The 11,233-nt window shown below is 34.1% G+C and overlaps 1 long non-coding RNA gene across 2 annotated transcripts in view; it reads left to right on the top strand.

Annotated features, from left to right (window-relative positions):
* The first annotated feature begins 758 nt into the window (after positions 1-758).
* Positions 759-11,233, top strand: part of LOC128080286 (uncharacterized) — a 123,038-nt gene continuing 112,563 nt past the window's right edge. For both annotated transcript variants that reach the window (XR_008206575.1, XR_008206576.1), the window contains exon 1: positions 759-837. This is a non-coding gene — a long non-coding RNA (uncharacterized LOC128080286). The remainder of the gene's footprint in view (positions 838-11,233) is intronic.

The following is an 11,233-nucleotide window of genomic DNA, read 5'->3' as shown; positions in this document are numbered from 1 at the left end:
TTAATCATGCAATATTACTACTCAAGGAGATGTTTGTATGAAAAGAAGGGAGAATTCATTTCTCCACTGACATTAATGGCAGTATTTCTGAGGCTGTTTCTTTGCTATATTAGTTGTCTGTTTTTAATCCAGTTAAAAGAATTGGCAGTTATGTACAGAAGTTTATGGCAACAAAGAGGAATTTAATAAACAATCCAGCAAAACACATTTATGGATTCTTTTCTTCAATTATGTAAGTGAAGTCAATAAAAGTCAATCAGTGGTTTATTCAAGTGGAGAGCAAGTATGTGTTTAAAGAATTTTGCTTGATCGCGGTTGCAGCATGCAGAATAGTTATCTACAGTTTCTGCAAAAGTCCTTCTAAAGCTTTATTTTTGCTCCAGATGTCAGTGGGTTTAGAAAGATGTGTATGTTTTTGGAGGAGCAGCTTACCATTATGTTCCCATCACTGTTTGAACAAATGCACTATTTTACATTGTGTTACTGTACACAGAGCTCCCTGTTTACAACATTGTGAGAGTCAGACAATGGCTGCAATGTGTTTTTGTAGTCCCCAGCTGCCTGTCAAAGTAAGTCCAAAATGAGGATTTTGTATTGCTCCCTACATTGCTCTTTGGGCGAGTTTGTGCAGTCATCAAGCTTTGTAGTTTAGTGACATTTAGAGATGAATACTTTTAATATTTCCACATAGTGTACTTCACATCCATACTGGAACTATAAAAACTCCTTTATTATGTTTTATCGTATAATCATTACCAAAGAGGGCTGCATTTAAAGAGAAGTACTTTCAAAATCTAGGGCTTCAAATGTAATTTGCTGAGGCCTCAGTGACTGAATGTAAGTATGCTTGACTGTCTGTTGTGCCAGATGTCCCATCAGGGATAAGATAGCTGTTTGCAGTCTCAGTGATTAATATGCTGTGACATTTATAGATGGATGGGTACTGAAGCTGATTTTATGTTAGAGGATATTATCCGGTAATTTATGATATGCATAAAGATATAACTTTCACAGTAACTATATGCAGATGTAAAAGGGATTTTATCAATTTGTTAAACATTTATGATTACACAATTTTCAAAAAAATATCTTTGTCTTTAACATGGTAATTTTGCTCTGGGCATTACACTGGTCCATACTCACATATATTAATAGCCTTCTGAATGGCATTTACTTTCCTTACCCACCTCTAGTTTTATCCTTAAATGGTGCCATAGCACACTGAAAGTCTTCAGCTGCTGTATGAGGATTTGCAACTTGGAAGGCAAATATCTTTTTCCTGTCTAAGAAATTAACGTTTCTATCACAATTATATAAAGTGATATTATATTGTTTATTATAACGTTATTATATCGATAACGTTTTCTATCACAATTATATAAAGTGATGGGATCTGACCACTCTAGGAAAATGAGTTATCTCAGAGAATAAATCATAATTTTGATCAAATAATTATATTAAACAACAAAGAAGTTCTGTAAGCTCAGAAGTATTTGGTTGAAAAAGCTGCAGATCTTCCCCAGTCAAATGATTTCACATGCCTGGCCTAATGGCAAGGTGATTTTCTCTTCTGATAAGAGACCCAAAGAGAGCAAAAGAGATAATTGGTGGTAGGAGCAAGTAGATTTCAGAAGTGAGAACTGCAGGCAGCTCAACAAATGTACGCCATTGTCTTTGAAGGGAATCCTGCAGAGCGGAGAAGATATCTGTTGGAATTGGGCATTTTGGACTGAGTTGCTTTGGGAAAGCACAACACAGAGAGCAGGATTTGGTTTAACCGAGAAATCACCTCTTCAGACAGATCTTGGATAAATTTAGTTTTGTGAGACTTAGGTTTCTGTTATCTACTAATATTTTAGGAAAATTCAGACAGGTTTGTAACATGAAGACCTTATTAACTGATATATAAAATAAACAACATTCACTAGTATACCTTAGTATTTTTCTCTCTCGTTATTAACTTTGTTAAAGAAATGTTAGAACGCTAAAACCTTAAAGTAAAAATATAATAAAAGCCAGTTACATGTGAAAAGTACTAAGACTACAGCTCATAGTTCTCTTGTGCAAATTGTTAGCTGACAACATTTGGTGAATATATGTATTGGAAAAGGAGCAGCTTTCAGCAAAACCATTACCTTAAACTCACCAGTTTTTAATACAGTTCAGAATACACATGTAATTTTTACAACATATAATATGTGCAGTGTATACACACATGCACACACATATGCATACACATAAATACATAAATAAAACCACCAGTATAGAACACTGATGGCTAGTTATGCTTAAGACCATTTTGAGGTCATATGCAAAAAAAGCAAAGCAGCATGGTGTGATAACAGTAATATCAGTATTTTTTTCTGTTTTCTTTGCCCAAGTCACCTCTAGATATCTGCTGTGAGTTCATATAGGCATGTTGATTCCTCCAAATTTGCACTGAACTGCTTCACCGTAAAATCTGGATCTCTATCTGGAAATACTGTAAATGTAGTTTTTTCTGTGCTTTGTTTTTACCGATTAGTGAAGTAGGCATCTGAGTTTATTTGAATGAAAATTGCCACATGTTTGTCCTTCTTAAAATTAAATCTCCTGTCTGTGAGTTTCTGAGTCTGTATTTAGATCAAATTTTTGTCATCCATCTTTAAAGATCATCCCACTTAGGAGTTGATTTGGGATCCTGTCTCTGAGGTTTAACTAATATGTGATGTGAATGAGGTTTCATTAGCTAAATTAGGTTTATTCTTTGATTTATATTGTGTGCTTTTAGCTTTATCCGAGCATCTTATTTGTATTTCTCAATTTAGCCACATAATGGGCTACAAAGTTCAAGAATTTGTCTATAATCACTCCCAAATCTCTTTTTAGGTCATGTTGTTCATTTGTTTGTTATTTTTTTCCACTTTGCAGCAATACACTGTCTCTTCTTTTTTCAATCCAAATTCATTAGTCTATATTTATATCCATTTTTTTATCTGTCCATCAGCCAGGTACATTTATTAAATCATTGTACTGCTCTGCTTTTCTGTTTGCTGTTCTTCCTAAGTACAGCACATAGAGTAGTAGAAAATAATCCACAGACTCTTCAGATCACTGTCCATCTTTTCCTACTTTCAAAAAAAACCCAATAATTCAGTACAGTTTGTGAATTTATGACAATTTGGACAGATATTGGCATACTAAAAATCATTAATAACTTTATGTTCACAAATTGTCAACCATAAATCATTGCTCACCAGAAATCTGTAGATATTGCATTGTCCTCTTCCACATTTGCTATTCTTTAATTGCTTCTTTTTTGTTACCATAATGGTTATCATCCCATTACACAGAAGTGCTCAGCATGATGTGGCTGAGGCGTATAAACAAACATCTAAAATCTCAGTAACTCCTCTTCAAGTACCTTCTTCAGTTCAGTTGCTTATCTGAAGAGGAATGGGATTCTCCCTTTAGTAAGGCTGTATCCCCATGCATTTAATTATACACTGCTATTCATATGAATAGACAGAAAAATGTGAATGATCTCCAAAGGATTACACGTTTACATTTAGTATTTTACGATATACTTGCTCACACATTATGTCATCAATCATTTTGTACTTGGTTTCCTACTACATAATTCAATGAAATCTATTTATAAATTCTGTTTATAAATCAGACACACTCTTTAGATATCCATGCTATACAAAACTTTTTGTATTTCAGTTTCTATCCCTGCTTTTCTTTTACCACTGTACTCCACTCTGTCTGATCAAAACAACATTATAAATTCACAAGCGATTTTAAAATATACTTTTGTACTGCTCTCATACTTTATTACACTGCTTAAACTGTGTTTGTGTGTATGGTAGTGTTGTGGGGTTTTTTGCATGTTTGTTCTTTATTATTCTTTCTTCTCCTTTTGTCACAAGAAAGAAAGGCTTGACCTTCATTTGACTATGCTATCAACTTAGTGGTTTGGGAAACCTATAATTTAGAGTGGTGTTTCTTATACTGCAGTCATTCCATCCTTAGTGAAGCCTGACCTTTAAAGTTTATGTGGTGTTATCTGGAAATCCACAAGACAGCATTATGGTGAGTGTCCTGGTTTCAGCTAAGACAGCATTAATAACACACCATTGTTTTGGTTCTTGCTGAGCGATAGAAGCCCATCTGGGTCAGGATCACTTGCTGGGTGGAAAAGAGCCCTACCATTATGATGGGGCAGTGCTGTGGAAGATAGAGCCAAGACAGTTGCTCTGAATTAGGCAGGGAGTTGTTCCATACTGTGTCACATGTGAAAGATCTGTGTGGGGAAACTGTGTTGTGTTGGCAAGGCAGCCTAAATACTGCTTAGGGATTGGCTGGGTGCTGGTTAGTGTGTGGAGATGTTGCATTGGTAGCAGAGTGTCAGTTGGTTTTATCTCCATTTTCTTTTTCTGTCTTAGAAAATAGTTTTTATCTCAATCCACAACCTATTTTATTTCCAGTTCTCTTCTGCGTCACACTTAGGAGAGGAGAGAGGGAACATTTATGTAGTGTTGAGCTGCTGCCGGGTTAAACTATAACAGCAAGTAAGTCCCAGAGACAGCAAAATCTGTTTCTTGTTGAACAAAGATGCATTGATACAGGCAACATTAAAAATAATGTATGAAAATTATCTAGCTTACATGTTAAAGTCAGATATTTTCTGAACCAGACTTACAAAAACCACTTGTAGGATTTCAGCATATTAATTTTAAAAAACAACTATGTAGATGGATGAATTGGGAAGAGTGCTCATGCATTTCAGGGAAATTTTTCCTGCTGAATCAAAGAGGGAATAAACACAGTAGTTCTAAAATTCATGTATAGACTAGTAAGACTCTTGCCAGACAGACCAGGTCTACATAGAGTGAGGATTAAGGAATAAATGAGCCATAATTGTTGCCAAAAAATCTGAACCACCCAAGTAAAAAAAAATACCTCTTAATAAGTTGTTCTGCACTGCTGTGTTACCCTTGTACAAAGCCTCCATTACAAGCTGAGTGATCAGTTCACTTTCTTATCTCCACTTGTATATTTGAAATGCATTGTTTCTTTAAAAAAAAAAAAAAAAAAAAAAAAACAAGAAAAAAGTCCTCGAATCCTCAAATTTTCCGTAATTATCTTTGTTCATGTGAAATCCCTTCTGGTTCTATAATATGCATTTTCCTTGCATACTGTAACTGCATAAATAATTTGTAGGGAAAAACTGAAGTATAATTTTAAGAGTTTATTTAAGCAAGCATTTTAATATTTATAATACATTCAATCTAGGAAGCAGTTAAATCTAAGCATCTTTGATAAAGTGATATTGATTTGTTCAACTACCCCGAGCAAAATGGATAGTATAATCTCTCTTGTTGATTAGTAAATGCTCTGGCTTTGCTGGCTTTATTTTTTAAATGGTTGACAGAATGTTTTGGGGAAACAGACAGTCTTTTGAGAATAGCAGCATTAATTTAAATTTGTTTAAATTTATTTTAGATACATTTAGAATTATGATCCCTGCAAAGGTTTATACTTTGACGGAATGTAGTGACTAAATTTCCTAAAAATTTGATGATTCCTTTCATGATGAGAAAATTATTTTAGAAAGAAAGAGCAACTGAATTTAACACAGTGGCATCTATAACATTCATGTGAAAAAAATGTAAAAGCAAATATGAAATTTATAAAAAAAAAAAAACAAACTAATTCATTGTTCCTCAAAACTGAATGAAACCATTAAATTGCTGCTGAATCATTCTGAGCAAGCTTCAAATGTATTTTTCAATTATATGAGCATCATTCACCATCTGTCACCCCCCATATCTGGTCATTTATCTACACGATGACTCACTGCAGGCTGCTATCAGTATCACCGTTTATTTAATGAGAACCCTGTCTATTTGCCTCCCTCTTGACAGCTTGTATTCTTATCATTCATTCATTGTCAGCATGTATCATCATAGCATGAAAGGTATCTCTGGAGTTTGCCTCGTGACAGCTGGTGGCATGGGGCATATCCCTTCTGCATTGTCCCAGCACTGTTGTCTCCATTCTCATTGCCATGCCAATATGTGATAAACTACTTCAGCTGATGCTGAGGTATCTGTCTCCCACAGAAGGTGACATTCTTTTTGAGCTTGCATAAAGACAATCATTTGACCTAAGGGGAGGAAGAAAAGGAGATCATGATTCACACTGATATCTACAGGAAATATCAGTAAGGCCTCCGTGCACGAAAAAAATATGTGGAATCTCCTCATTCCTCTCAGTTCGAACTGCTCCAGAGCAGAGAGGATTTCTCTCCTTGTACCTCCAGTGTAGGAGATTTAGTGTCTGCGTATGCTTTGTGAAGCAGAATACAGACTGGATAGCATTAGTTAGAGACCCTATGTAAAGCTGAGAGAGAGTAAATGGCTATGATGTACACAGATGTGATGTCTGTATAGAAGTTAGGTACTGAACTCCATGGGCAGAAATGCAAGAGTTGCATGCAGTTTTTTTACAAGCAACTTCTGCTATTATTCAACATAAGCTCAAATTTTGTCAACTCAGGTAATTAAAATCAGCATAAATCAGAACAAAGTCATCCATCTCATAAATCTTTCCTTGTAATTAAGTTGTAGAGTGGCATCTCTTTTCCTACTCACCCAAACTCAGTAAAACTGAGAAAGGATTTCCTCTGAAGTCAGCTCTACTGTTTTTATATACCATATGCAAGGAGTCAGTGTAGATGCAGTTGCAGAAGAGTCCTTTATTATGTGCGATGGGAATCTCTTGGCAAAAACAATATTCTCACATAGATTTTTTAATTGTGGAACAAAATTTTTTTGCTCCTATGGCCTTTACTTATTCATTTCAAGGAACTACTACAGCAGAGAAGGAAAGCGGTTTGCTGATTCTTTAATAAAAGTAAAGAAAAACATATTCATTTAAAATGATTTTTCATTTGGTTGCTCACATTTTGGAGTAGCATAAAATAATGTTTCCGGATGTGTTATTCATTGAATGTATAGTTTAGGAATGTATCAAAAATGTGTGTCATCTATATAAATATTAATATCACGAGTAGAATAACACAGAATTTAAAACTTAATGAGAAAGGCCTATCTGAAGTGGGAATAGGATAAAAGTTATTACAACCTGCAGTAGTATAGGTGTGTAGGTTGTTTGATTTAATCCCGCTAATCGGAGAGGTTAATATAACTCTCATTAATAATGAAGAAGGATTATAGTATGATATATATTAGATGCTCTTCTTTTTGCACTTAGGTTATACTAAATTATGACTCTCTGGCATTAGGTTAATCAAAGTCTGCAGACCTTAACAGAAGTCTTTCCAGGCCTTTTTTCTGTCCTGGCTTATTTCGTGCCTCTGTGGCAAAAAGAATCAACCTGGAGTCTGAATGATCTCATATTGTTGCCTCAGCTTAACACAGAGCATCTTCCTGCAAATGATGAAGAAGCAAGCAAACAAAAATCCCTTTTTCTCAGGTATTTTAAACTAGACACTCAAAAACATAAGTAACTAAAATATGGGAAGCAGTTAATATTCTAGGACGGAATGCCATGCAAACAATATCGTAATTTCTATAAATAAATTAGTTAGTAAATATAAATGAGCAGACATGGCCAGGCTACGCAGAAGACATGTAAGAGCTTAACATGATTATAATTTTCCCTTAGACTAAAGAACCATAGCCAAGGAAGGAAGAGTTGTCTCAGTATAAGATACATGAATATGAATCACAATTGCTGGTAAAGTGACTAAATGTGGAAATTCCCATCTGTCTTTAAGTGATTGTATCTCCAATATTTGGCCCATAAGTGGTCAAAATGGAAGTTGTGCTACCAAACCAACAGTACAAGAGCACAGACAGTCAGAAAACCTTCAGAGAAGATATTCAAAAAATCCAGTTAATCCCAAGATTGGACATCACAAATCTCCCTACTGTAACAAAAATAGCAATTAAAACAAAAAAAAAAAAAAAAAAAACATCCTGAGAGCCCAGATGTCACCTAGGCAACTTGAGAAATGTATGAGGAAACATGCATAGATTATGCTTTCTGTGGGTGTGCATTCTTGTAAATACATGAAATAAAAACACACTAATTTATTTCAAATAAACTGAACAACCAGTTTTGAGCATCTGTTGCATGTTATTTGACGAAACTGGCAAATAAAGAATAATTTTCAATGCTTCCATAATTTAAACAAATATAAATGTAATTGCCTTGAATGAGCTAAGATTTCCTTGGAGTACTGTATCAATTACATGCCTTCTCTTAGCTAAGATGCAAATGAAAATAGCTCTCTCTCAGTAATAAATAAAACAGACTAATTAATCAATCACTTTCTAATTTCTTATGTTTTATATTTTAGTTTCCTGAAAGAGTAAACCAAGTCACAACCAAAGACATACAAAGACATAAAATAATATCTACTACTTACTAGATTTGCTTTTTCATTACTGTCATGAAATTGAAAAAAAGAAAAAGGTTTTGAAAAAACCTTTTTGAAAAAATAAACTTCCTTAAACTCTTAAAAATGTTTATAATATATGGCACAGCCAAATGAATTGATCAGTTCTTAATCTTCATGTCTGATATGGGGCACGGATAGCTGCAAGCCAAATTACCCATTTTGCAGGCTATTGCTGGTACAAACCAATGGCTTAGAAAGATACTCTTCGAAATTGTAAGTACTATCATCTTTTTCTTAGCAATCTGGCCTATCTCTGATAATTTAGTATTCTGCTAGACCAGATAAAAGTTCAGTTAATGACATGAAAATCAAATTCTACTCAGTAAAATAGGGTATTCCATAAAATTAACCCCATAAAATTAACAACAGAGTGTACTGACACTCTGTTTTTTTAATCTGCATGTAAGACAAGTATGGGATGTCATGCTTCACAGTGCAGCTTTCCTTTTATAGAACAGAAAACCTGTCAGAGAAAAATCAAATGGAAGTGTGCGAACTATGAGAGAGAATAGAAGTTATTTATGAAGTTGCTTGTAGCTAATACAAGTGCATACTTGAAATCTCCTTTTATCTTTTTGTTCCAACATTGAGACTACTAATGGGCAAAATTTAATTCTTTAGATTGTATGTGTCAACATGGTCAGTGTTTGGTGCAGAAATTTTAGTTAAAGTTGCATATCTCTGATAAGTTAACTGCTAATATTTTATAGAAACTCCATCTAAGTTTAATTTGTTTTTAATTAGCTGGTTGATTTATTATTAATTTAAGCTTTCTCAATCAGTAGACGATTTTACAGTTAAGTAATAACCTATTGTTTAGTACAATAGTGGTCTAGACATGTCACTCACATCTGACATTTTAAAACCATTTTTTATTAAAAAAAAAAAAAGAAAGGATGAGGTTGGTTAGATAAGCATAGAGTTACCGTGGGGTAAGGGTTATGTGTTAAAGAGCCGATGGAAAGTCAGCCAGTAGTACACTTGACATCTGGTGAGAATTCTTGGCATTTATTAAATATCAAATCATGACATTTATGAAGGCAAAAGCACTTAACCCACTTCTAATAAGCTGTCAAGATACTTTTGCCTATATTAGCAAAACTAAAATAGCAGCAAATATGGATATATACATAAAAACTCACATTTGTAAGACACAACAGTCACTAAGCCATATGCCACGTTGTGTATTATTTAGCATATTAATGCTCATTTATTGCATTTTTTTTTCTCAAAAGACCTAATGTATATACACCCACTTATCAAGTTTGCCTGTCTGTAGCACTTGGTTCTGGGCTGCCTGCTGACACCAAATGTGCATTACTAACCTTAATTTTATTTGTTTTTTTTGGTGTGTGCCTAAATTTAGTCATACTCCCTTTTAAAAATCATTTATCGGCTGAAAAAAAGCTGAAAATAATCTGAAATAGTTCAAAATATTAAAAACAACAGCAACAATGACAGCAAAAAGAGCAACAACAACAAAACCACTATCAACCGCTTTTTCGTGGCACTTTATGGTCAGGCTTGCTTTTTCAGGACTTTTTTTTATCAGTTATCATAAAACTTGTTTGGAATTGTTGGTATTGTTGTACTGTTGCTCTGTAAACATAAGAGTAACATTCACATTAGAATATCAGCAATAGATGCTCAAGATTTTGATCTTATAGATATTGAAAGTTCACTAAAGAATTCACCGAGGACAGTTGTGGAGAGAGTGTTTTATTTGTAATCATCAAGATAGGAATTATTTGGTGGTACGAGATCCTGAAAAAGGCCTGTTTGCTTGTTTTTTGAAGTTTTCTTTTTCTCATCTTTTTAGGTTTAATACCTAAAAAAAATTAAAAAATACCTAAAAAAAATAAAAAAATACCTAAAAAAAAAAAAATTTTGGCTTTAAAGTTGTTTCTAACTTAGGAGTGTGGTATATCAAGAAACATGGTATAACAAACAAACACCTGAAGAAAAGCTTGTTTATGCAAAGAAAATGTAACACAAATAGTGGTTTCTGGATACGTAATATATTATTCTTGGACTATTTTTCAGCTGTATTGTTGCTTGTAAAAATTTGCTTGTAGTTCCCAATGGTATATATTCTCTGCTGATATGTAGCTACTGCTTGGAATTATTAAGATGGAATACAAATATTTATGAATAGAGAAAAATAAGTGCAAAATGAGGAAATAAGCAAAGGCTATTTTTTGTTCTTATCCTTAGGTGAAGAAAGCTGTCTTGAGAGCTTTGTCAGAATTTGACCCGTCAATGATAACTTTTGCAGATCTGGGGAGATTTGCTTGTGTTGTAACAATAGGCAAAACAAAATGAGGCCTGCCTTCATTGTAGCTTTTCCAATATCCTGTAAACAAATAGGAAATGGGACTTCAAAGAAAAAAAAAAAGGTATCATGTAGGCTTGAAAATGGCAGCATCTAAAACACGCTTCTCAATATATAAGTTGTCAATTAAAAGTTTTATTTTCAGATCTTTGAGCAGGTAACTTTTCTGCAATACCTTTTTATCAGCTGTTAAATGAAGCATTAACACTGGCTACACAGCCTCACTGTTGGTTTGAAATGTAGAAGGGGACATCTGCATGAAGCTAATCCCTGGGAGAGATGACAATCGTCTCCAGAAGTTGATGTGGCCATACTGTGGCCGTCATGGTGAATCAGCTCCCCTGATTAACTGACTGTTAGTATTCCTTGGATGCTGGTGTTTGCTGGAGATCAGTGTTCTGGAATTTCTGGAGTCTTTGGCATGGCTG

This window comes from Tympanuchus pallidicinctus, unplaced genomic scaffold, assembly GCF_026119805.1.
Source record: "Tympanuchus pallidicinctus isolate F22 unplaced genomic scaffold, pur_lepc_1.0 scaffold2, whole genome shotgun sequence".
Taxonomy (NCBI): Eukaryota; Metazoa; Chordata; class Aves; order Galliformes; family Phasianidae; genus Tympanuchus; species Tympanuchus pallidicinctus.
This window is presented reverse-complemented; position numbering and strand designations above follow the sequence as displayed.